Raw genomic sequence first — 26,395 nt, 5'->3', positions numbered from 1 at the left:
TATTATATGTTTTCATTATATTTATATTCATGTGTATTTAGATAATTCAAATCTAATATAGCAGTATAAAGACCATGGTGAAATAAAACATATTGTTCTTAATGAGACAAAATTACTTTGCATCGAGTTTCCTTGCCATCTTCACCCTTCAGATTTGTAGGTTGTAATAAATTTTAACTGGGTTTCCTGACAGTTGTGATTAATGCTGATACATTTTGCTGTAAGATAAGATGCAGCATATTTGCCAGGTGTCTGTATTGGCTATTGGATAAAAGATAAATATGCAAAACAGTTGCTTGTTCTGACTTCCAGGGTGAACGCACACAGAGAGAATATGCAGACTGAGTTTGCCCTCTGCTGGTTTGCCACGTTAATATCCTGGCATAATGACCATTTTGAAAATAAACTAAAACCACCAACAAAACCTAGTATCAATATACTTGGTTAGAGGAGGATAACATAGGTATTTCTTAGATTTTGGTTGCTTATAAAAATGTAGTATGGTACATGACTTAATTTTATTAATGTTGTATGTTTCTGCTTGATTTGAAATTCTATCTACATATAAAATTTTACATATAAAATTGTTCTGACTGCCTTTACTGTTGGCATTTTTTATTGTTAAAATAACTTTGAGGTGCAGGAGGTGAACCAGAAGTGCAAATAAATAGATATTTAAAGGGAACAGTCTTTTTACCATATCAAGGGCCCTGGTATCAGCTGAAAGATAGCTTATATTGCACCAGTTTTTAGCTAAACCTGCTACTCGGCATATGCAAAGACAATAAGACAAACTAAACTTGTTCACTAGACACATACAACTTCTTCCTGCTTTTAATAATCGAAATGGCACCAGTGTGTGTGTGTGTGTGTGTGTGTGGGTGTGTGTGTGTGTGTGTGAGAGAGAGAGAGAGAGAGAGAGAGAAATTGCAGCTTACATTGTATAAAAATAAATCGAATCACATCTCCCAAGGTTTAACAATTCCAACATTCATTAAAACACTAAAGTAATGAATTACAGGCAATGACTGATTTACATGTGTCCAATTGATGTATGCCTGGGCACATCACAGTGACCCGGAAGTGGCGGTGTAACAGGCTTATGTGTGTTCCCAGTGTTAGAAACTCGGGTATATAACCTAGGTGCCAAATAGCACCTTGAATCTAGGTAGGTTGCATTAACCACAGCAGAATGTCTATTCACCGGGGGATTGGACTAAATGACCTTTGGGATCACTTCCAATGCTCCAATTCTACAATTCTCTGATCTCAACTACATTGCTTGACTGTAGCCTTGCTCTTACAACAAATCACTTGCCCCAGTGCAAGAAGGAGAAACACACAGGGTGGAAATGGAAATGGTATTAACGATGGACTAAGACAGAGGTTTTACAACTGTGGTTGCCAGCCTGGTTCCAAGAAATCTCCACATAGTTGCAATTGGACTTCCGCCAGTAGCAAAATGTGCCTGGCGCATTGTGAACACTGCATGCTCCGCCATCACATGTGATGGCGCGGAATGGAACCCCTGCATAAATTGTGGGGTTGCTTGTCTTAAAACTTTTAGTAAAAATGGCAGTTTGCTGTTGGATGTAGAATGACAGCTGTGCAGTTGAAGGATAGTTATACTTGGTCAATGAATTGTGCACTGGAACCCCTTTTTCCAGTGAAGGTGCTTGGACAAATATCAGTCAATAATTCTGTTCCTAGAACCTTGGTCTGCAGCAAATTTGTAAAGCATGGACACCATGCATACATTCTGTCCTCGCATTACAGAGGAGCAATTGAAGTACAAAACCACTTCCCCATGCCTGCCTAGTTTGGTCTTGAGAGCCGTTATTATCCCCTGAATTACGCACATTGTTTAGAAAGCAGTGCCTAATTTTATTTTAGTCATGCTTCCTATCAAATGTAGGAAAAATACATTCATATCCCTTATTGCATTAGGGTAGCCATTAAATGAGTACACAGGAAATGCACAGGAGGGAATAAATGTCTGCTCCTTTGGTCATAGTCTTCCTTCATATCTAATTTTTTTCATTACACACAAATTCACACACAAAAAAGTTGCCAGCTGGAAAATGCAATGGACTGATCATTTGTTCTGAAAGAGTGAATCACAATCTAGGGACACAAATAGTAAGACCAGAAGTGGAGCCTGTGACCTTCCAGATGTTGGACCCTCATCATCATCTCCCCAGCCCATGTGCCCAATGGCCACTGATGATGGGAGATGTAGTCCCACAAGATCCAGGAACCAAAGATTGTGAAAGGCTTTTCTAGAGAGTATTTGACCTTGCCTGAGCATTTCCAGTGAATTACTATTGGATAATAAAGGTAAAGCGACCCCTGACAATTAAGTCCAGTCGCGAACGACTTTGGGGTTGCGGCGCTCATCTCGCTTTACAGGCCGAGGGAGCTGGCATTTGTCCGTTTCTGCAGACAGTATTTCTGGGTCATGTGGCCAGCATGACTAAGCCGCTTCTGGCGAAACCAGAGCAGCGCACGGAAACGCCATTTACCTTCCCGCCAGAGCGGTACCTATTTATCTACTTGCACATTGATGTGCTTTCAAACTGCTAGGTTGGCAGGAGCTCACCCTGTTGTGGGGATTTGAACTGCCGACCTTTCGATCGGCAAGCCCAAGCGGCACAGTGGTTTAACCCACAGCGCAACCCGCGTCCCTTATTGGATAATAGTAGAGAGCAATTTAACGTGGATGTTATCTGCCCCTATTAATGCTCTCATGGAGAAGCTCCAGACAGGCTTCCAAGGGAAAACCATAATTCTTTAGAATGCAGCGTGAGAACTAGTAGATTATACACTAGTGCTAGTTTAGACTATTCCCTCCACCCCCTGATCAGGTGGAGCTAAGTCACTGCGCAGTTTGCAGTTTCTCGCTATAGAAAAGCAACAGCCGACTGGTGCAGTCATTTGCTTTTTTTTATTGCACATTGTTTTCAAATATATTTTAAAATGTAACCAAATAATCCCACATGTGTGAATAATGTACATGTTATCCAAATGTAAAGGGCTTTTGCTTTAGAAACAGATTTATCCTGGAAGCATAAATGTAAATTTGTGATTCATAAACTTGGAATGAAACTAGCTCTTCTGTCTTTGTAACTCCTCCTAATTTCTTATTCTGTTCCATTTCTTTGTATCTGTTCCATTTCCCCATATTTGCATGATGTCATTGCCACCCATCTTTAAACATTGTTAAAACATGTTCCTTGAAATAAGACACTTACTACATTTTAATACAGGGAAATCCATGCCCACAGAAGCAGAGCCTCTAATGTGGGGTCAAGGGAACTGTGCCTGTCATTGGACTCCAGTACCCAACATCCTTGACCATTAGCTATGCTGTCTGGGGCTGATGTGAGTTGGAGTCTGAAAATAGCTAGATGGCAACAGGCTCCCCAGCCCCTGCCGTAATCATACCTCTGCCGCATTAACACTGTGCTGTGTGTATATGTGAGCCTGCACAGTTTCAGCCTCTTCTCCAGCACTGGTCATTTCTCCTGCTCAGTTCTGGATGGCACAGTGAGACTGTGGCACTTACCTGGTCTCCCTCTGGCTGAGTTGCCTGTTGTACACAAGTGCAGACACACAAGTGGAGCCAGTACAGTGCTCCTGCCAGCACATTTACATCACACCAACATGGTAGGCAGCCAGGTAAGTGGTGCAACCCCACTGTGTGTCGTACACTGCTGCACCTGTTCTGGCCTGACTCCAGCACTTGCATCTTTCCTCTTGCAATCCCAGTGGGATGAAGTTCCAGGAAACCTATTGCTCTGATCCTCCAGTATGGTTGGTTGTGATCCATATACCTTGTGTTGCCTCTGAGTACAGGGATCAGCCTGTATGCTCCTCTGCACATACATTCACCATAGCATTTGAATTACTTCCTGGAAGATGCAAACATCTATCATTTAAATTTAAAAAAGGCTCCAGTATGAGATCAGTCACAAATGTTGCATCTGTCTATTTGGGCAGCAATGCTCTAGCCTGAAGGCCAAACTAGATGTGAAGTTGGAAGATTTCAATATTTTTTCTAATAACAAATGTAAATGGGGGTACAGTTTTTGGATTGGTGTCATGGGGCTGGGAGTCTGGGGGGCATGGAAAATGCTACTTATCCTATGGGACAAAACAGACAGATAAATCCATGGCACTTGTAATGGTTTGCTCTGAGCAAACAGTAGCTTTTAGATAGGGTTTTAATCAAGAAAATTGTTTAATTTCCCTGGTCCCATGACCTTCAGTCTTTTGAGACTTACCACCTGATATGCATTAGTCTTGATACCCTATGAGTTCTGTTTAGCAAAATCCTACCTGCTCTCCAAGTATGGTTAAAGGAATAGTTGTAATGGGCAATTTATACAGTCGGGTGTCTGCAAAACCAAAAGAGGCAGGGCAGGAAAGGTGTGGAAGGAAAAAACTCACCATTAAGGTAAAGACAGATGTTGCATCCTACATTAGGTTTATTCTTATGCAATTGTTTTGTGGCCTTTTTTGGCAAGGGAGCTGTCTTGAACGAAGCATTACATAAATATTTTTAACCAGCAAAATGTGACAGGGAAGTCGTGATGTTTTAATGGAAACTTAAACAAATCCCCTGCAATTTGACAGAAAAATGTTCTAAACATAGGCGGAAACTGTTCCTTCTGGACCAGAGTTTGGCTGTGAATGGATGGGAATTGGCAGGCATTGAAATCATCTGCAGATATACTGCATAATATCTACAGTACAGCAAAACAAAAACTGTACTGAATTCTGCAGACTTCAGATGGAGCTGTCCGAGAGCAAAGTGTGCTGCATTCACCAGCCTCTCCTGAAATGATTTTTTAATGATGTGCTGCTGATGTTAATGAGCATCCCTTGATGAGATATCAATTTGTGCTAATAGTAAATAATGTCTTTAGGATACTTTGAAGGGCACAGTCAACCAGCATATCTGGAGTACTAAAGCACCCTTACTTCTTTGTTTGCTAAAGCATCAATCTCTTAGGGTAGGAAGATGAAACAGTTGTTGTTCTTTAAATCGTAGTTTGAGGGTAGAGCCGTGGGAAACAGCCACAATAGGTTAGCAGTGGTATGCTCTGAAATCATGGCATTGAGTGAACACAACAAGCAGTGAGCTGGAGTTGCTACGCAGAAATTGTTACACAGGCTAGCCTTTCCCTCTTTGTCTAGCACAGGCATAGGCAAACTCGGCCCTCCAGATGTTTTGGGACTACAACTCCCATCATCCCTAGGTAAAAGGACCCAGTGGTCAGGGATGATGGGAGTTGTAGTCCCAAAACATCTGGAGGGCTGAGTTTCCTTGTGCCTGGTCTAGCACAAGGGTGGGTAAACATTTCCAATCAGAGGCCTGCATTCCATAAAAGCCTTGCCATCAGTGTTCAAAATTAACCAGTTGTCAGGTCGCTTTTTGTGACTCAGCAGTTGTGACCAAGTTGAGATTTTCGGTTGTATGGTTTGCGACCGAGATCTTCCTCCTCCTGAGCTGAAGAAGAGGGGACCTTTTCGTTGTTGTATGAACTGCATACAGATCGTTTCCAAACAGTGTTAGAAACTGGGATAGAAAAGCTAGTAGCCAAATGGCACCTGGGTTCTGGGCGCCAAAACAGATTGTCTAGTTGCCATTTGGGGGTGCATGCACACAAAACCTTATACCAAGTACAAACATAGTTGGTATCTAAGGTGCTACTGGACAATTTTTTTCTATATATTTTGACTGCGCCAGACCAACACATCTACCTACCTGCTTAATTTGGTGTTTGCAATAAAAATATTGGTACCACACTTCAGTTTTCAAAACACTCTACTCTTTATTGTTAATCTCCTTAACATAATGTCTATCTTTAACATATGCTTTGAGGCTTCAAAACACATGCATTGCAGTAATCCTTGACTTTTTGAGGTGCTCTCAAATGGAGATTCTTTAGGCGCAAAATATGCCTGGCGCCCTGCTAATTTTGAACCCCTGCAAACATACTGTTTCAAATAAGCTCTTTCACACAGTTAAATGGATTGCTTCTTTCTTGCGAGAGAAGCAGGAGGGTATATCTGGCTGTTCAAAGAATCGCTTTGGAGAAATGCCCTTTAAACTGGTGCATATTCTACAAAATATTACGACAGGGACAATGCCCTAAGCATTCATGGATTTGCATCATGATGATGATGATAATAATAATAATAATTCATTATTTATATCCCATCCATCTAACTGGGTTGCCCCAACCACTCTAGGCGACTTCCAACAGAGTATAAAAACACAACTATGCATTATTTGCTGCTAAAAGCTCCTAACAGTTGAATGCTCTCACACATTTGTAGGCTCTTTATACCTGGAATTTCTATAGGATGAGGCCATTCTCCTGTGCATCCCTCCAGCCTCCGCTGTGCATGTTAGCTCAGCCAGACAATTATAACCCTCAGGAGTGTTGTCTGATGTCCAGGATCTTAGAACAGCATAATGGACTTCCAGAATTGCTATCATTATTTCTGTGCATCGGCAGGCAATTCATTGCTATTTTATCCACATTGCAGGCTCTTGATGATTAAGAATTGGTTATGCCTCACCTTGGAAAAGAGCATGGGAGATGTTTACTTTCCCCCCAATAGAATCCATATTAAAGGAAATAGCACTCAATTGTGTATTCAGCTAGTACCTATAATCATCGTTGCTATTCAATCCAGCTTTAAATAAACGATCTGAAGCTGTAGCATCCATTTAGAATTCTATTCAGGACATAACTGCAGGACAGATCACTATTGCCAGCAAATCTGATCCCTTTTCCTTTCATTATTTTTTATTTCTTGAAGATTTATCTCACTATCCAACCTCTGCAGTGTTCACAATTAAATTCTTGTGGCTCACAATTAATTAAAACCAATATCTAAGATGCTATCATAAAATGAACTGAAAATTTGTTACTCATGCTTTTCTCAACCTGGTACTCTCCAGATGTTTTGGAATACAATTCCCAGCATCCTTGACAGTCTGCCACTCTGGCTGGGACTTATGGGAGTCATGCTCCAAAATACAGTGGTACCTTGGTTTACAAACTTAATCTGTTCTGGAAGTCCGTTCTTAAACCAAAGCGTTCTTAAACCAAGGCGTGCTTTCCCATAGCAGCGGGGGACTCAATTCACAGGAAGCGAAACATGTGCTGCTTCCAAGGCAAAGTTCACAATCCAAAACACCTACTTCCGGGTTTGCAGCGTTCGTAATCCAAGTTGTTCATAAACTAAGCTGTTCTTAAACCAAGGTACCACTGTATCTGGAAGATGTCAGGTTGGGGAGGGCTGCTGTAAAATATCAGTACTTGCCTGGATGAAGAGGATTTTGTCAGTTTTCTAGAAGTCTTGAATTTCTCTAACTTGGTAAAGCCATGGGGAGAGTGTAGCCACTGAGCGGACCATGGACTCTTGGAAGGGAGGACCATCTGAAGTAGGACAAAGGAAGCATGAGGAGCAACATCCGGGGAAAGGCGTTCCTTCAAGTTAAGTTAAATTTTGTATAGCGGTATATCTGACACCCACAGTGTGAAACATTGGCCTTCCCTGGTCTTTAGTCCAGAGAGGGCTGGCTTCAAATCCCTGCCTGGCCACAAGATGTACTGCAGTTCCAAAGCCTAACCTACCTCAAAGGGTGGTTTGCAAGGATAAAAGGAAGAGGAAAGAGACCATGTACGCTACTATGGACTTTGGGGAGGAAATATTAGAGAAAAAGGTAATAAATACAGGCTTTTCTCCTTTTGAGTGTATTACACATTGTTTGCTGTACACTTAAAAGTTAATATTGTGACCATCTCTCATTTGTCTACCCCTTGCTTGAATTCACTAAGTAGCCTTCTGGAAGGCTCAGAGGCCAATAAAAGTTGATTGCTGATGCAGTTCTTGCAAGAATTGGGCAGTGAGTTTGAATATTTTGGCTCTTAAGCTGTCATTGATGGTGAGGTGTTGACTCATTTCTGGTATGCTCCAAGTTTTTTTTTTCTTTTCTTTTCTTAAGAACAAATGAAATAATGGATTGGGGAAAGTGACAAAGCAGAATAGGGCCGTTTGGGGTATTAAATCAATCATGTCACTTTTCAAGACATCAGTTGCTGGTGGAAGACAACTGATGTCTTGAAAAGTGACATGATTGATTTAATACCCCAAACGGCCCTATTCTGTTAAGAATACACAGGTGCATGTGGGGGGGGGGGACAGGATGATGGCCAATAACCCCATCCTCCAAACATGCTAGCCTCCAGAAGTTGTTAGGCTCTGCTTTCCACCAGTCCCAGCTTGCATGCACAAAGGCAGTTGGACAACATCTGGAATGCACCATGAACAGAATCTGAGCATGTCAATTTTTTTTTGTCCATAGGCTTGTCTGGATGGGCAGGAAGTGGAGGGAGGCTAATCAGTGAAATTTTACACATTCCTGAAACTCAAAATGTGTCACATATATGGTATTTTAGTGGGTATGCTACACCATCTGTTGAAATCATGGGTGGGGATTTGTAGTACAAAGTTCTAAACTTATTTTCCTGCCTTAGGCCTCATCTGCACTATGCATTTAAAACAGTATTATACCACTTTAATGCCCCAGCTGCAACAAAACTGTAACTCTTCAATGGTTTGACTTCACCCTCAGAGAGAGGTGCACTTTGCATTGTCACCTGAGACAGGTGGATGCCAACTAAATACTACTTTAAACAGTCATGGCATACTCCAAAATCCCAGGAACTATAGAGTTGTTAGGAAAGCCCTATTCCACCCCAAGATGGCTACAATTCCCAGATTCCCCTGGCAAGATGAATGGATTGTTACTGAGAATTGTAGCTCTGTGAGGGCAATGGGGTCTTCTAACAACTCTTGGCACCCTTAACAAACTATACCTCCCAGGATTCTTTGGTGGGGGGAAGCTATAATTGCTTAAAGTGGTATAATAACTGCTTTATGTGTATCTTGCACATAGGGTCTTTGCTTTGTCTTCCTCTCAAGTCATGGGTCTCTCCCCCATCCCTGCTTAACGGTATGATCTATGAAGTTCTTGATTCAATGTAGAAGGATAGATATACAAATGGTCTGACTGTTATTTGAGCTTTAGACTTTCTCTTCCTCTCCCCCCCACCCCCGCAAATGTAATGTAGGGATAATTCTGGACTAGTTAAACCTTACCGTGTTATTGTAAGAAAATAAAAAAAGGAAAATAAAAATTGTGATGACAAGTTATTGATGCCTAAAAATTATCTCAGGTTGCCAGACATTGTGTTGTGGAATGCAAAGGGTAGAGTATCCAGTTGTGAGAAGCGGAAGAGACATTTGTAGAGAGAGAATGCTTTGGCCCAAACGGAAAAGAGAATCTTAAACACAATTACAAACATATAGATAGATAGATGGGATTAAAAGTGATAGCAAGTACTTGCCAGCAGCCTGGAGATTAGAACAAAATTCTTTTTAATCATAGCAATTGCTACTGCAGTGCCAAAACCACATTAAATTAAGTGAAATAAGATACAACCAATGACTCCATTAGAAATAAACCAGGGTGGGGGTGGGGTATGGAGAAGAGGTAGAAGACCTACGGCATGTGGTATGCAAAAGCATGCAGGGAGCAAAAGAATACAAATTTGCTAAAATGTTTTATGTGCTTGAGGTTACTAGGAGACTACCTTTCTTACAGTGGTATTTACGTTGGCACATTCACTATATGGTATGTAGCTGTGTTTGCTCTTGTGCGCCCATTGTTGGCTGTTTCATTATATTTCCCCCCACCTTTCTGTCAAGGGGCTCACAGTGACTTACAGGTCTCTTACTCCCAGCTACTGGTATTAGAGGTACAGTAGAACATATCCATCATAGCTATATTCTCCATGATTTTGCCTAATCCCCAAGTCCAAGTTGGTGGCCAGGCTAGGGCTGTGCAATAAATTGCACAGTACCAGTATTGAACATTGTGATAAGTGTTTCAACAAGGCAATATACCTGTAGACAAAAGGTGGAGACTTAACAGCTTCCCAGGGGGTGTCTCTAGCTTTGTTTGCTCTCTCCTTTCTCCCTCCTAACCCATGAAAAATGACAGTAAGTCCTCACATAAACCAGCAAACTCTTTCGGCTTCACCAGTATCTTTTCACTTAAGAGCTCAGCTAATTATGCAGAGCCTGCTAACATTCCAGGAGGATAGAAAAAGAGGCAATGTGGTGTTTATGTTGCTTCCATAATAATAATAATTAATTAATTTAATAATAATAATAATCATAATAATAATAATAATAATTTATACCCCGCCCATTTGGCTGGGCTTCCGCAGCCACTCTGGGCGGCTTCCAACAAAATATTAAAATACAGTAATGCATCAAACAATAAAAGCTTCCCTAAACAGGGCTGCCTTCAGATGTCTTCTAAAAGTCTGGTAGTTGTTGTTCTCTTTGACATCCGGTGGGATGTCCACAGGGCGGGTGCCACTACCGAGAAGGCCTCCGCCTGGTTCCCTGTAACTTGGCTTCTTGCAGTGAGGGAACCACCAGAAGGCCCTCTGTGCTGGACCTCATATTAAAAAGGAAGGATTTTTAAAATTTTATTTAAAGGAGACGTATCTGTTTGCTTGCTTGCTTGCTTGCTTGCTTGCCCTCCCTCCCTTTGATAAAAAGGGAGAGACTGGTGGTATGGGGACTTCTGGGTGAGCCCTTCTGGGGAGGGGATGGAGGGGAGACTATTTATCTGCCTGCCTTATGCTGAAATGGGAGGTTAGGTACTATGTGAGAATGGTGGTGAGGGTGTTTTTCGGTAAGCAGTGCAAGGAAATGTGTGTCTACTCACAAGCAAGCCCTATTGAATTCAATGAGGCTTACTCCCAGGAAAGTTGTTGTTGTTTAGTCGGTTAGTCATGTCCGTCTCTTCGTGACCCCATGGACCAGAGCACGCCAGGCACTCCTGTCTTCCACTGCCTCCCACAGTTTGGTCAAACTCATGCTGGTAGCTTCGAGAACACTATCCAACCATCTCGTCTTCTGTCGTCCCCTTCTCCTTGTGCCCTCCATCTTCCCCAACATCAGGGTCTTTTCCAGGGAGTCTTCTCTTCTCATGAGGTGGCCAAAGTATTGGAGCCTCAGCTTCACGATCTGTCCTTCCAGTGGGCACTCAAGAAAGTAGAAGTAAGTTTAGTTGAACTCAGTGGGGCTTATGCATGTATAGATTCCACTTAGAGCTCTGAGTTGGGAAGAAGATGCAACTTGACTTGTAAATCACTTAAACTACTCATAAATTAGTTGAAAATATATTAGATATAATATATGGAAGTTTATTTAATATTTTTTATTAAAACTACTACTTCCCTTGCATTTTAAGGCCTTTCACCTTGTCAAAGCCCTCTGCTGCTGTGGGTAAGTTTGGTGCACCCTCTATCACCAGAGTGGCTGGGGAAACCCAGCCAGATGGGCGGGGTATAAATAATAAAATTATTATTATTATTATTTATTAATGAGGTGTGGCAGGACCCTCTGCTGCTGTGGGGAGGCCCAGCAAGACCCTCCGCCACTGCAGATATATATTGTGATATATCGAGATGTTGTGATATTTAGCTGGTGATATACTGTGGTATTGAAAACCAGATACCTCCCAGCTCTAGTGGCCACACCACATATTTTGGTACTGAATTCCATAATTTAACCACGTGCCGTGTGAAGAAGTGCTTCTTTTTGTCTGTCCTGAATGGTCCGCCAAAAACGTCATTGGATGACTCCACTGGGGAATTGTGAGGGAAGAAGAAAAACTCTCTTCCACTTTCAAAAGAAGACAGTGAATCAAAATTACTGTACTGTAGTTTCATGTTGATTGGTTTCAACAAAGTTCATCTGAGTTTGGCTCTTCTTGGAGGGAGCTGGTCTACAAGGCTCTTAAGCCAATGTATATCGTTGTCATGAACTCTCATGTAACATTGCCAGTGGCGTAGCGTGGGTTGTCAGCACCCGGGGCAAGGCAAGTAATTTGCGCCCCCTAACCCTTGGATTTGCACCCCCTAACCCTAACCCCCAGATGTTGCGCCCGGTGCGGCTGGCCCCCCTGCACCCCCACGCTACGCCACTGGACATTGCTAACTCTAATAAGGAAGTGAAAAAGAGAGAACATTCATCTTCTAAGTGGTAAGTTCATATGTTTTATCACATCAGAAGGGCAGACCATTTGCTGTGGTTTTATGCACAGAGATTTGGGTCAAAAAGGCACTTTGGTTACTCTGTTGATTCAACCCCCCACCCCGCAAATTTTCTGATTTCAGTAGGACCACTTGATTGCTGCAGCTCAGGATTTTGTGAAGGTTGGGAAGTGGTTTTACTGTTAAAGATGATCAGATGGTTTTTTCATCTGGAAGGTTGACTGAAAACTTAGCTTTAGGCCAGGGGACCTGTGGCCCTTCAGCTCTTGTAGTTAAAAGCTCCCATCATGCGTGACCATTAGCTGTGCTGGCTGTGGCTGATGGGAATAGGAGTCATGTTTTGACTGGACTTGAGTCCAACTGAGGACTAGTCTAGAAGTTTCCCATCTCTGATTTAGGTGACAAGTTTGCAAGCTTTTTTGTGAAAAAATGTTAATACCATAAACCTTCCCAAGTATGTTATGATTTTAAACTCTCGGCCAACCTTTCTCCCCTAAGCTTTTAGCAGAGAATATAGTTTTAAAAATAAATAAAACTAAAGCCCTCCTCTGCGAGGCTAAGTGTGGTGCCGCAATTATCTCTTGCAAATCACCCGCTTGTTTTCCTACCTTCTTGGCTCAGTTACATGCCGAACAGCTAAAGGACCCAAATACTCTTTCAAGGGTAAGTGAATTGTGTGCGTGCGCGCTGCAACAGGGGAGCTGTAAGTCGCGTGTCCTCCCATTTGCTGGCGGCGCCTGAAGGGGAAAAGAAAACTGCAGTCGAAACGTCTTCTCCGCGCAGCATTTTCTAGCTATTGGCGTGACTAGACTATCAAATGAACCCCGCTTTGTTTTTAAGGAGAACAGAGCGCGCTTTTGAATGGCTGGACGCTCAGAGAGTGTGGGCAGGGGAGGAATAAGGGCAGGAGCAAAGCGATACGCGCGTTTTCCAGCCCTATCGATGACTTCCTAGCTGGGGGGGGGGGTATGGAAGAACGCAAAGAGCGACCGCAAGACACCCCCACCACGGTGGTGATTGATGAATGGAAGGGATTACAGAAGCAGCAGGGCATCCTGGGAAGATGGGGAGGGAAGACTGAACGGTGCATGCTGTAGCAGCATCTTGTGTGTGTGTGTGTTTGCGCGCGCGCGCAAAGGTGAAGTGGGTCTAGAGACAGGGTTTAGGGTGTGTCTCCGGAGCAGCTGGGAAAGGCCGGTGAGCACCGTGTGTGTGTGTGTAGGTGTGTGTCCCGGAAATGCAACAACAAAGAGGGATCCTGGAAGTGGGCGTGGCAAGCAGCTCCAAAGGGATCCGAACTAATTCTTGTTAGAATGAAGGGAGGAATCAGACAGGGATGCTGCGGGAGAGCAGAGTGGGGCGGAGAGGCAGCGTAGCAAAGATGTGGCTCAGGAGGAACTGGAACAGCATCTTACCCGGGGAGTTTGTAGGGAGGGCTGGCGGCGCACGGGCACCTCGGGAAGGGTGCTGCGGGGAAAGTGCCACGCCTCTTTCCCTCCCGGGCGGTGGGGACAGCGGCAGCTGATTCAGATGCAGACCCAAACGAGTGCAACCATGGAAACGTAGCGGGTGTCCCATAGTAACCTGCAACAACAACGTTATTGATACCAGTCCTTCCCTCTCTCTCCTCGCTTGCAGCAGACGTGGCCCCGCTTGCTCCTGGCTGTTCGCTCCCAGGCTGATCAGGGCGGCCAGGGAAGACAGAGGAGGAAAACCGCGTAGGAGGGGGGCGCTCCTGCACCTAGTGTCTTAGTGTCAGCTTCATGTGCAGAAAAAAGGGGGTTTGTATCCTCTTCCCTGGCATGACACTCCTCAGGGTGCAAATGCATAAATAGAAATGCGTTTGGAGAAGAGTCAACCCATACATACATCACCCGTTTTATTCTTTCCATCCGAAAATCTGCTTAACCTTGATTAAAAAATAAATAAAAAGCAGCGGCTCTCTTTTCTTTCTGCCGGTGTCTGTGGTCTGAGAGAGAGAAAGAGAAGAAAGCGTTTAGCACGTGCACCGAGGCAAGCCTCACCATATTATCACGACAGCGACGCTTTCCTTCCTCGCGACAGCGGTGTGTGTTTGTGATGTGGCGGCGAGTGTGCGATAGGGGACGAGCTTCCTCTCTCTCCTTCTCTCTCTCCCCCCCCCCCAATGTTTACTCAGAGTTCTCGCAGGACGTGATTCAAAGCTGGGCATCTCCCTCTTTTTCTTCCCCTTCAATATTTCTGGAGTCTTTGTTGCAAGGGGAATGGGGAGAGCGGAAGAACGATGAGGACGGCGGGTACCACTACAACCCCACCAAAAAAAAATCCCATGTGAATGTGTTTTTTTTTTTTTAAAGGGCGTTGAGCTTAAATGAGGGGGGGAAAGGGGTTGGAAATCAGAACTCTTTTCCCTCCTCCCCGCTCCCGTTTCCTTCCCCCCTCCCCACGAATAAACATCTCCTCGCAAGTGTAAAAAGCCGAGCTTCCTGACTAAAGTGACCAAGCCGATGGATTATTAAGTAGTAAGCCTGTATTGTAAGGAGACTGGCAGGCACGCGCTTTCCATCAGACCGTCTCCCCATCCAAAGGCAAAATGAAGGAGAAAGCAATGATTAAAACCGCTAAAATGCAAGGCAACATGATGGTAAGTGACGACGACTCCCGCCGCCGCCTGCGCCTCAGTAACTCCGGGGCGTCTTTTCTCGGCGTTTGTTTGATACTATATATATATATATGCAGTGCTGCTTCTTGGGGGAAGCGTGATCTGGGCAGTCCACAGGATCTCCCCCACGCCTTTTGCATTTGGAGCCCACCTCCTTAAATACTAGATGGGTCTGCCTAAGGTGGATTCCCCCCCCCAAACCGGATGGCGATGATCTTTGTCTGTGTAGATGCTTCTATTGTGGGCTTGGAAACCCATTCTCTCTATACATTTATATCAAGATTGATGGAATATATAAACATTCTGTCTAGCTATCGTAACGGGGAATATGGGAGAAGCAGAGTGCGCGGAGGTTGAACTTGAACCTCAGGATTTGAAAGATCTTGCTTCTTCCTCGCCCCCACCTGCTTACTCCTCCTCCCAGTCCATTGTTTCCAGTTTGATAAGCGCTCTGGCTGTTCCTGTCCCCCCCCCTCTCTCTCTCACTCGGACTTGGCGGAAGGTGCAAAGCGAAGGGTTCAGTGCCTGGTCTCAGGTGGCATCGCCGAACTCTTCCCCGGGGATTACAAGATGTCTGGAGGTGTTGAATTTTGGGGGAATTGAAACCAAGATCATCAGCAGCGCCTCGTTGACAACTTTGACAACTTGAGCACCGGAGTGTGTGTGTGGGGGTCTTCCTCCCCACCTCCCGTTTTCTGCCTTTATTTTAAGCAACAATTCTCCCTTCCTTCCTTCTTTCCTTCCTTCCCAATCCCCCTCCCTCCCATCTATTTATTCTTGGTCGGGTACTTTTTTTTAGCAATAAAATTTGCTGAGTTCTCCTGGGGAAGCGCCGGATGCCATCTTGGCGCTGATGAAACGCGTTTGTTTTGCCCTCCTTCAATCGAGGGAGGGTTTGGTTTGTTTAGTGGTTCGTTGCGGGGGGGGGGGTGCTTTATGGGCTGTACTGGCTGTGGGTATGCTGATGGGATTTTTGTGAGAGTGTGTGCCCTTGTGGTTTGTTTGGTGGCACGTGATGTCTTCATAGGTGATATGTTTCTTCTTTTAACTTAATAAAAAAAATAACTATTGATGCTTTTTATATAAACACTTACAAATTACCTGTTAGTAGCTGCTTTTTTCGGTAAACTATCTTGCACGCTCATTACTTAGGAAATGGCTAATGCTTAAGTGAAAGGTGTGCGTGTGTGCTTGGAGGTCGGCCTCTGTCTCTTCTGTGGTACTTAAATACAGCAATTCAAGTACTTTGCGTCCTTTCACTGAAGCCCCTGTTGGTGACTCACGATCCTCTTCTTTTTGTTGTTGAAAGGAAATGCTCTTTCTAGCACAATCGTGCTCCCTGCCTACCCCCCCTTTCTTTCAACAGGAAGGTGCAGTACTATGTGACCTGTGAATCCAACGAAGGGGACTGAACAGGAAGTTATGGAATCAGTTTTCAAAATGGAACATTGCATTAAACATGACTGTTGCCATCTCTATTGTCAATCCTTTGCAAAATGCTTGAAACAGAGGTTCTTCTGCTTAGGATTTCTCCCACCTACCCTTTCCCTCTCTAAAGGTCACTATAGCTTCTTTTGACTTGGCTGTGACTAAAAGAACAGCTAGACATGCTTCCCAGCTGATTATGCTGCAGCCTTAGCCTGATTTGCATGTACAATGTTGCAGTATTAATAAAGAGAAACCTATTGCTCATTACGTTTTAATGATCTCTTTAAAGGGAAGGAATAGGTTTCCCTGCTCCTGCTAAATAAACTGATCTGTATTATTTCTGGCAGGAGTTTCCTCTTTCCCTGTTAGTTGCCATAAGTTCTGCTAGGTGCTAGAGTGGAACAGATCAACACACTTAATTCTAGGTCACATAGTGAACGAACTAGGAACATAGCTGTAGAGCAAGAGGTAAGCACTACCGGATCAATTTCTTTCATTGAAATCAGTGCTAAAACTGGCTGCGATCCACAGACTCCATTAATTCCACAGTTGTCTGTTCTGAAGTCTTGTGGGGCTGTTCTGAGTGCGTGCAGATGTCTCGACTTTGGTGGAGATCTGTTCAGCCAAAATTGTTGAGTCACAGGTCTGGAGAACTGACACTTAGCTTTAAATATTACCCCTGATTTGTCTGTTACGCTTTGTCTTCGTTAGTAAGTATTGTATTGGTTGTAAGGGGAGTTGGTGTTTGGCCATTGCAACCTGTAATCTGTTTTGTAGCAACACGTGTCATCTGTCCTAATGCATTTGAGCACTACTAATGGACAGTTGGAAAACATAAGACATAATAGCTCTGCTCAATGATGTTTTCAAGGTACTGTGCTGCTGGATTAATTTTGAAAGGGCATTTTGCCATGGAATCTATTCTTTGTTAATGTTGACATTTCCAAAGTGGCTAGACTAGGAGGAGAGAGCCTTTCTTTCCAGCCTAAGGGCCACATTGAATGCTGGGCAACCTTCAAGGGGACACATGCCAGTGGCACTAGACCCCAAAGTGGGCAGAGCAATAGATGTGTCTCTTACTTTGTACAGCAGCCTACATTTCAGCCATGGCAAAGCTATACACTTCTATGTCTCCCCCCCCCCAAGCACACACAAGCAATTTCCGCATCCAGGGAAGCAGCGGATGTTCAAGGCCACGTTCCAGTTAGGGAACGGCACTTGAGGAGGGTGAGACAGAGCCAGTAAGGAGACCTGGCCAGAGGTGAGTCCTGGGGAGAGACATCAAATTTGGTCTGTAGGCCAAAGGTATCCAACACATGCCCTGGGCCAATGTGTTTCCGTTCTACTCCATTCTGAACTTTTCTCATTCCTGTTGCCCACGTAACAAAACTTTCTTCTTCCTTTTGTAAAACAACAACAACAACAACACACTCACTAACCATTGTGCCCTTCTAGGATTTTTCTTATAGACATATGTCATAGTACATTTATCTTGAAAAAAGTTGATAGGCAAAATTACAGCAGAGATTTGGTCTATCAGCAATGCTCCAGTTACTCTGTGCAATGTTTGGTGGCAGGTGATGAACTGCTTTTCTCAGGGGTGGGGGTGGGGTCCCTCCAAATTCTAAAGTGTGTGTCCGTCTTTCGTTCATAAACACACTGCTACCTGCTTGATTGTGGAAAGTAATCAAACAGCTTTCGGGCAGTATTCCTATGAGCAATTTGATTGTAAGTTTCCTGACAACTTGCTGAGTATTTATTGATCTCTTTCTCTCATTGAAAGGTTCTTGTTAAATTGAACTACTTCATTCATGTGTGAAAGACAGCCTGTGAAAACTCTGTAACGCAGCCTTGTTGTCTTGTTATGAAAACTCTGTAACTATATTTCAGTGCCCCTACACCTTTTTGATGTCTTAAGTTTTTTAATTAAACCAGCTTTTGTAAAAACTAGACCTTGTGACACACGGATAAAAGTTGCATTTATTTTTGGTTCCCCCTCCCCCCTCACACACATATTGTGCAGCCTGGAAAAGCTTCTATTTTTACTCTATTGCATTCCTCATTCATCAAACTAGCAGAGGGAATATCATGAAGGAGGCAAAGCTCCCAGGCACTCTGAGTATGTCAGTTCATTATTTCAGTTGAATGCTTTGGTAAGTGGCATAGGTTTGCTTCCATATAATCACTTATTTTTTAAAATAAATTTGCATATGCTTCAAATGGAGAACATAAATAGCTCCATAATTGCTGTGTTGTGGTAGAGACCATTCTGTTGCATAGCTCAGGTTGCAACCTGATACACCACATGCCTGGGACTAAGTCTAATTGAACTCAATCTAGCTTACTCCTGAGTGGACATGGACTCTTACTTCTCTCTGTGTGTGTTTATAGGATCGAACTGCCATTGGTGCTACTTGGGACTAAGGCTGTGTACACACTCCTGTTTATTCTGCATTCCGTTCACTCCCACGGCTGGTTTGTGATACCGTGTACACAATCCACACATATCCTGCAGTTCCTTGAGAAATACTGTGTTTTGATATGTTCCCCCTTCTGCCAAAACACTTTCTATTCAATTTGAAAATGTAACCATATGTATGAAGTCTGTGCCCATTCACCGCCCACTGGTGTAGACAGACAGATGGGCAACTTGGAAAGAGTAAAACCATAGAATGGTATGGTTGGAAGGGACCCCAAGGGCCAACCCCCTTCAATGCAGGAATCACAGCTAAAGAATCACTGACCAGATGGCCATTCAACTTCTGTTTTAAAAACCTCCCATGAAGGACATACATCCAACAGTCCTGAGGTGTGCAATGACACGCAAATGTGTTTTGAGTACGTAGCCCAACTGTTGGGTGGGAGAATTATGTGCATAAAAAACTCACCCTAAAAGAAAGGAAAATGCAGAAGCTTCACTCCACCCTACAGCAAGAGATCCCAGACATGCCAAAGTGATTTGAGTAGTGAAATTTAAGAAGTGTTTGATTGCTCTCGAGTAAGCATATGTGTTTCCTTTAATCGGTTGTGCTAGGCAACAGTGGCCACTGTCACTGTTTTCATTTTTACTCTTTTTTACACAATTTTTTATTAGTTTTTTTAACATACCATTTCAACAGTAGTTAAACATATTTTTTACATCTTATTCAATATTTTGACTTCCATCAGTCCAGTCTAAAATTTTTCCAATCTAATCTCTTAGTATACATTTCTTATTTTCCCCGTTACATTTAAAACTCATAACCAATATCTCTATTCTTTATCTATACTGTAGCACTTCATATATTTCTCCCTACAAAACTTCTTGTAATCCTACTAGCGTAATTTGATGATTACAATTGCTCTTCAAATAGTTCGTATACTACTTCCAATCTTCTGTAAATCTCCGTTCCCGCAGGTTTCGAATCCTTCCTGTCATTTTGTCCAATTCTGCATAGTCCATTATTTTCATCTGCCATTCTTCTTTCATGAGAATTTCTTCTTGCTTCCATTTCTGGGCTAACAATACTTTTGCCGGTTTTCATTTTTACTCTTAATGGGTCTGTCAACTGTGGATTTTGAGAAATGCAGGGAGGCAGATATAAAGCTGCCACTAGCCACAATGGCTATGCTCTTTCCCCATGTTCAGAGGCAGTAATGCTTCTGAATACTAGTTGCCGAACACCATAGGGGTAGGGGTAGGGGTAGCGGTAGGGGTAGGGGTAGAGAGTGCTCCTGTGCTTGGCGCCTCCTTATGTGTTGCCTACAGGCATCTGGGTGGCTGTTGCGAGAACAGGATGTTGGACTAGATGGGCCATTGGTCTGATCCAGCCAGCTCCTCTTGTGTACTTACGTTCATCTAACCTCAGTTCCTAGATTAGGGGGTGGTTCCTTCCCTATCTCTATAGTTATGCTCATAGTTCAATCCATGAAATTGTTAGCAATGAGGAAGCAAATACTTGTAAAAATAATAATAATAGATGGCCACTGAATACATTTACATAGAGTATTACTGACTTTTTCTTTGTTTAAATCAGAGTGATCAAGAACAAGAGGAGCTTGGATCCTTGATGTTGTGGGAAATTATCGGAGTGTGAGGATTTTGGTTTCCCCCCTGTATATAATGGGGCACAGAACCTATGTCCCTCCTGATGTTGTTGGGCTCCAACTCCCATCAGCCCCAGGCAGCATTGTGAATGGTGAGGGATGATGGGAGTTGTAATCAAGCAACATATGGTGGGCCAGAGGCTCCCCACCCCTGGCTTAAAGTTTTGGGCTGGGGTGTTTTCCATGCCGTCGTCTCCATTGAAGGTTCACTACTGCCAGAGGTACCCAACATGATGCCCACCAGATGTTGCTGGGCTTCAGCTGTCATCCTCCCCAGTCAGCATGGCCCAAGATGGTTACTTAGAGCCGTAGTGCAGCAACATCTGCAGAACATCTTGCGCCTACCTCTTGCCTAAGGTAAGGATGATTTCCCTGAGATTTAATGTTCAGTTTCCTAACTTCCCTGAGTTGATTTCTTGCTGAATATCACTGTAACATATAACTACTAATCTCGGGAGAACTCGTGAACAATTGCTCACTTACTTCATTTTCATATTTTTTCAAACATTTAAAACTTTTGCCGTTGTTCCTCCACTTCAGACGGTCCTTTGGTTATAACTTAAATGCTCCCTGTTCAGCTTTTGCATTTTAGATGCTCTTTTTTGTCAATGTGATCATCTTCCTTTAATTTGACTGTGGGTAAATTTAATTCAGGAAAGCTGTTGGGTTGTAGGATATAATAATTGCTTCCATCAGGATTAAACCCATTTCATTCAATATTTGCTTTACTCACTTGGTGCCCTTACTAGCTGCTTTCACTAGGGGCTTAACTACCTCTCAGGCCACCTTTAGTAGGCAGTTTTTTGTGCTTGATAACTGGAAGGCCTTCATGTTGACAATGGACATCTCCACTTGCTTACATATTCTCTTGCACACATGCACACAAGGAGGAGCCAGTTACGATTTGTGTGGTGAGATGAGTATTACGATGGCAATAAACCCTACGTGACCAAATACTATCCTTTCTGACATTTTTGCAAATCAATGAGCCACACTTCCAAAAAGGCACAATTGCACAGGAATTTATGCAGTTGTATCTACTTGAGTTATGAATTTGGCACACAAAGAGGGAATACTTTTACTGAAGTGAAACAGACTTAATTGAGGTCAGAATTTAGCCTAATGGCTTGTCTCTCTTTCAGTTAAAGGCATCTCTCCAAACTGTGAGCTGGTAGAATGGCAGTTACTACAGAGAGTGCATTCATTCCCAGTGCTTTCAAGTAAAAAAATTGGTGTAGCTATTCCATCACTCCTACTTCTGGTAACACACGAAACTGTACTGGTTCTTTGGTTCCTGAATCTTACTATTTTGGTTAACTGTAAAGGGCAAATAGGGACAGCATTCTAGTTCTTGTGAGTTCTCATTTTCTAGGGCTTCTGTCCAACTTACGGTTGCATCTCCTATTGCGGTTGCTAAATAAATATTAAATGGGCAGAAATCCTGTAGAATTTAAGGGAATACGATGGGTCATTAGTCTTCTTTTAGCTTAATTTGGGAGCCTTTCCCCCTCTTTATTCCCTTGCCTTATCTAATGTAAATATTAAGTCCTTTTCACGAGGTCCTATCATTTTATTTTTTATATGATGCCTAGGATGCCAGCACTTAAATAAACATTGCATTATGATAAAAGTAATGCAAACTGATCAACTCAAGCCATATCTTAGTGATGGTAGCTTAGGAATTCTAGCTGTATAATTGGTTATCTTGGATTAACAGCCCAATGCTAATTTCCACTAGGTTCCAATCTACTTGAATTCAAAACCTACTTGAATTTTCTTTTGTGGGAGGTAATTGTTTTCTTAACATTATTGTATAAAGGGCAACTAGGATACCCAGAACTGATTTACATATTCACTTATAATTCTCATTCTCAGATAAGATGTTATTTTTTGCCAAATCCTGAATTTTGTTAAGTCATTATTTCCATTCTTTTCCTTGCAAGTCTTTGTATGTATGTATGTATGTATGTATGTATGTATGTGTTGTTGTTTGTCTGCTTTGATTCCAGTATCAAGAAAACAGAACCAGAGTTGCCCTCTGGGTACAGGCAACATTTTTTGTAGGCGACTCGGGGATTAATGGCAAAGGCTATGTGACTACATAATGATTGCTTCAGGTCTTGATTGTATTGTTGATACCGGGCTCAGATTCCATCTAGATTACACACTGAATAATGTAGTTGATTCTGTGTTTATGACCTGTGAGAACATATAAATAATCTTTATAATGGCCTATTTTTTTAAGTTCCATTATTCTCCAAAGATTGTATAAAATGTTTGAATTCATTATCTTGTGGCTTTAATGGCTAATGATGATTGAATAGCGGGGAAAATATGGGGTTGGTTTTTCTTTCATTGTGCATGAAGAAACATTATCCCATCCCATTCTATTTCCTAATCACGTGGAATCTTACAACAGAACACCAAAAAATCGATGAGCTGTGCCCTGTTACCTTTAATAGGACTCCACAAATTCCAGAATTAAGACAAGTCATATAATAAGCGAGGGCTTTGTTTCAACCAGAACTCACAGGATCTCAGTTCCAGCACCTCTCATTGTGGGTGCCATTGCCATTATAAGAGAACAAGAGAGGTGTTTGTGGTGAGTTCCGGCACCTCTTTTTCTAGAAAAATAACACTGAGTCAGACATGACAGCATGCATTTCTTACACCTTACACTTACATTTCTTAGAAAACACTAGATACAATCATCGTATGTTGGATATAAACTGAATACAATCATTGCAAAATATTTTTGGGATTATTTGATGACTGAGAGGTGCATTTCTCATATGACACCCCCCCCCAAACATATCTCACTAGTTAAGACTTCTTGGAAATACTTGTACACTGTGACTCTGCTGGTTGTACATTTGCTAGTTGTACACTTGCTTTTTGTAACATCTCTTATTGCTTCCCCTTTGCTCCTTTTGCACTCTGCATCGTGCTTGGCTGTTCCATGGAATTACATTAGGTAGGTTTGAGCTTAGCATATTGGCCACTTTCTTCCCACCCAAATAGCTCGTATGAGAACAGTTCCTTGCAATTACACTAATTGTTTCAGCTATGCAAAAGAACACGTGGGCGATAACATCCGAAAACTGCACAAGAGGCCTGTCCACTGTGGTATTTGTGGCATTTTGAGTTGTACATATGTTTGCACAGGCTGCGGAAATGAGGACATCCCCCCCCCCCTTGACATGATTCCAATATTCAGTCGGGTAATGCATCAGTGTGGAAAACGAAGAGCAGTCGCATTGCACTGTGGTGAGGAACCCAAGGATCTTTATCCAACCCATGGAATGGTCCTTAAGCCAAACTCTCCTTCCCACACTGGTCTTGCTCTGAACCCTACTTGAGTGTTGTTGTTTACATTTGTTATGTTTCTAATGATGTAATTTTTTATATGTTGTAAGCTGCCTCGAGCATGGTTTTAACTTTGGAAAGGTGGCATACAAATAAAATGATTGATTGATTGATAATTCCTCTTGCTTACTTGGATGTGGAGGGGTGTGTGTGTGTGTAGAAATAACTGTGCAAAGGTAAGAGACACATCCATTTTTGCCTTTAGCCCTGCCCACCACCTGTATGTAGTCCCCCGAATATGTAGAACATACCCCTTGGGTTGTTTACAAATAACACATCAACAAACCAAGTTTTGCTATAGAGTATACTTGGCTATTGCCCCACTCACAATGCCTGTTTTCTGTATTCATGATTTATATTTTTGGAGTAGTGGCATCCATCTGTTTCAGAAGACAATGGAGGAGTGTGACTTTTGGGGGTGAAGTCAAACTGTTGGTTGGTTGCAGCACCTGCTGTGGCTGTAGAGACTGATATGGGAGAGACATTTTGTTGTTGTTGCAGCTGGGGCAAATGAAGGCGCCTGGTTGTGATGCTGCAGTTGCACCAGGGAATTTCTCCTCTCTGTGCTCCTCTCAGTGGTCATTCCTTAAGATTTCATTTTTGGTGTGCACCTAAGAACACTATGTGGAACACACTTCAAATCTGGGTGAAATTGGGTGAAGGGTTGATGCCCACATGAAAATGGAAGGGGATATTTTTTTTTGAAATGGCACTTCATTATTTCTTTACTACATGTTTATTGAATAGGCTTCCTATAAGAGATAAAGCAACCACAACATCCCGTGAGTGGGTTTGTACTGCTTTTCCCTCCTCCTCCCCCAGCAGTGAAAACCTAATTACGAGAGCGTGAAAAATGCTTTTGCTAATGCCTTCTTATAATACGCTCTGGGGGCTTGAAATTATTTTTGTGAGGATTTGGTAGGTAGAATAAGTATTTGGATGGAAGAACTGTTTCTTTTAATGAACTGTATATACTCATGTTGTTAAAATAACATTTTGCAGGAAGTTTGGCAAAAATAATTCTTCACAATTCGGAAAAAATAAAATAAAATAAAAACGCCAAAGACTAGATCTTGGAAAGTTTGCAAAATATACTAGGAAAAACATTCAGTGCAAGACTATAAATAACCACCCAAGAGTAAGAGTCCCCTCCAAGTGGCCAGGATATGCTGTCCACACTGCCATTTGTCCCATGATTTTCTTCTGTAGTCCCACTTTCCACAGGAATAACCAACAGTTACTGCTGTATTGGAACAAACATTGATTGGGGCTTTTTTTTTGGCAGATTGATGTTCATTCCAATTCAGCAGTAAACAGTGGGTTTTCCTTGGGAAAGTAGAGGGGCAAACAAAACAAAACAAAAAACAAAACAAAACAAAACAAAACAAAAACACCTATTGGGCCTGTGGCAGGAAATCACATGACAAGCAGAAGAGATCACATGACAAATGAAAGTGTGGACGAGCCCTTGTTTCTTCTTTCAGCCATGTGCATGCACTAGGGCCGGGCGATATCTGGTTTTAAGCATTGCAACATATCACCCACTAAACATTGCAATATAGTGATATATCATGATGTCCGAAATAAGGATGGAACTATATAGAGGTGAATTGTGGACTGACTAACCCTTGCGGGTGCCACGTAGTTGTCCTTGTACAACCCAGTTGCTGTATTACAGGAGGGAATCACTGATGGCCGCCTCTGCATCCTTAGAAGAGTTCAGACCATCTCACACCTTAACTGTGAGAGCATTGCTGGGCTGTCGCTCATAGGATCAGACTGCATGAATTTCTAGTTAGCTGAAACAGTAACTTAAGAAGAAAATGCACTATAGACACAATAGTCTAATGCTAATCTTCCCTTCTGTATTTAGAGTTTTCTAAATAGCAGCCACTGCTAAATTTGTGGTGTTAAATATTCTGATGGACTGTTTAAGTTTGCATTTATCCTCTTCAAAGCATTGGTTTTTGCCTTGGATAAATGCAACTTCCCTCTGCTATTACTTGTTTACCTTCCCCCACTGTTATCATGATTTTCACTAAACTTTAATATCTTGCTTCATTTTTTGTCTATCAGCCCCACTTTGCAGGGAACTTATTCACCATAGTTCTAATACACTGTGGCCTTTCTCTATCTCTCTCTTTTAAAAAAGAATTTAATAGTACTAATGTTAAGGAGACTGTACTAATATTAATGAGACAGCCTGGTTAAACACTTTTCAGGGAGAGTAATTAGTCTGAGCCAGCATGTTCTTGCAGGCGGGAAGCAGAGATGGTGTGAAGTATATCAAATTAGTTTCAGTGGACATTGTAAGACACTTATCTGGAAGCAAAAGTGATTCATGCTGGTGACATGAAGCAGGGGGAGATTTATATAAATGATGCTCTGGACATTCATCAATTCCTATTTAAATAGGAACCAAAACCTGAACCAAAACCCAAAGCTTTAATTTTCTCCACCCCCAAAGCTGAACTATTGTTTAGAACCCTCTGTTGAACCTGAATCAGAAGAGGACCCTAAAAACAGTTCTTGGGTTATTCGTTTTAAATACTGTAAGCATTTGTATGAAAAGAGAATGGTGTTAATGGTGTCAACAACCAGAGTGAATCGCGAACATCGCACACTAAATTTGGGAGGATGTTGCATATTTTGGCTTGGTTTTTGCACTCCACCCCATTCCCCAAACGGTGCAAGATTCCAGGGGTTCCAGGCATTT

At 42.5% G+C, this 26,395-nt stretch overlaps 1 protein-coding gene across 2 annotated transcripts in view; it reads left to right on the top strand.

Annotated features, from left to right (window-relative positions):
• Window positions 1-26,395, top strand: part of DPP6 (dipeptidyl peptidase like 6) — a 492,205-nt gene that overhangs the window by 45,303 nt on the left and 420,507 nt on the right. The window contains exon 1 of one of the 2 annotated variants that reach the window (XR_014173293.1): window positions 14,312-14,781. The exons of the other annotated variant lie outside the window; for it this stretch is intronic. The gene's annotated coding sequence lies outside the window, so the exon portion shown is untranslated. Of the gene's footprint in view, window positions 1-14,311; window positions 14,782-26,395 lie in introns of those variants that run through there. 2 annotated transcript variants of the gene reach the window in all.

This window comes from Podarcis melisellensis (genome assembly GCF_964234715.1).
Source record: "Podarcis melisellensis genome assembly, chromosome: 12".
Taxonomy (NCBI): Eukaryota; Metazoa; Chordata; class Lepidosauria; order Squamata; family Lacertidae; genus Podarcis; species Podarcis melisellensis.
Note: the sequence above shows the minus strand (reverse complement) of the source record. Positions and strands in the feature narration are given on the sequence as shown.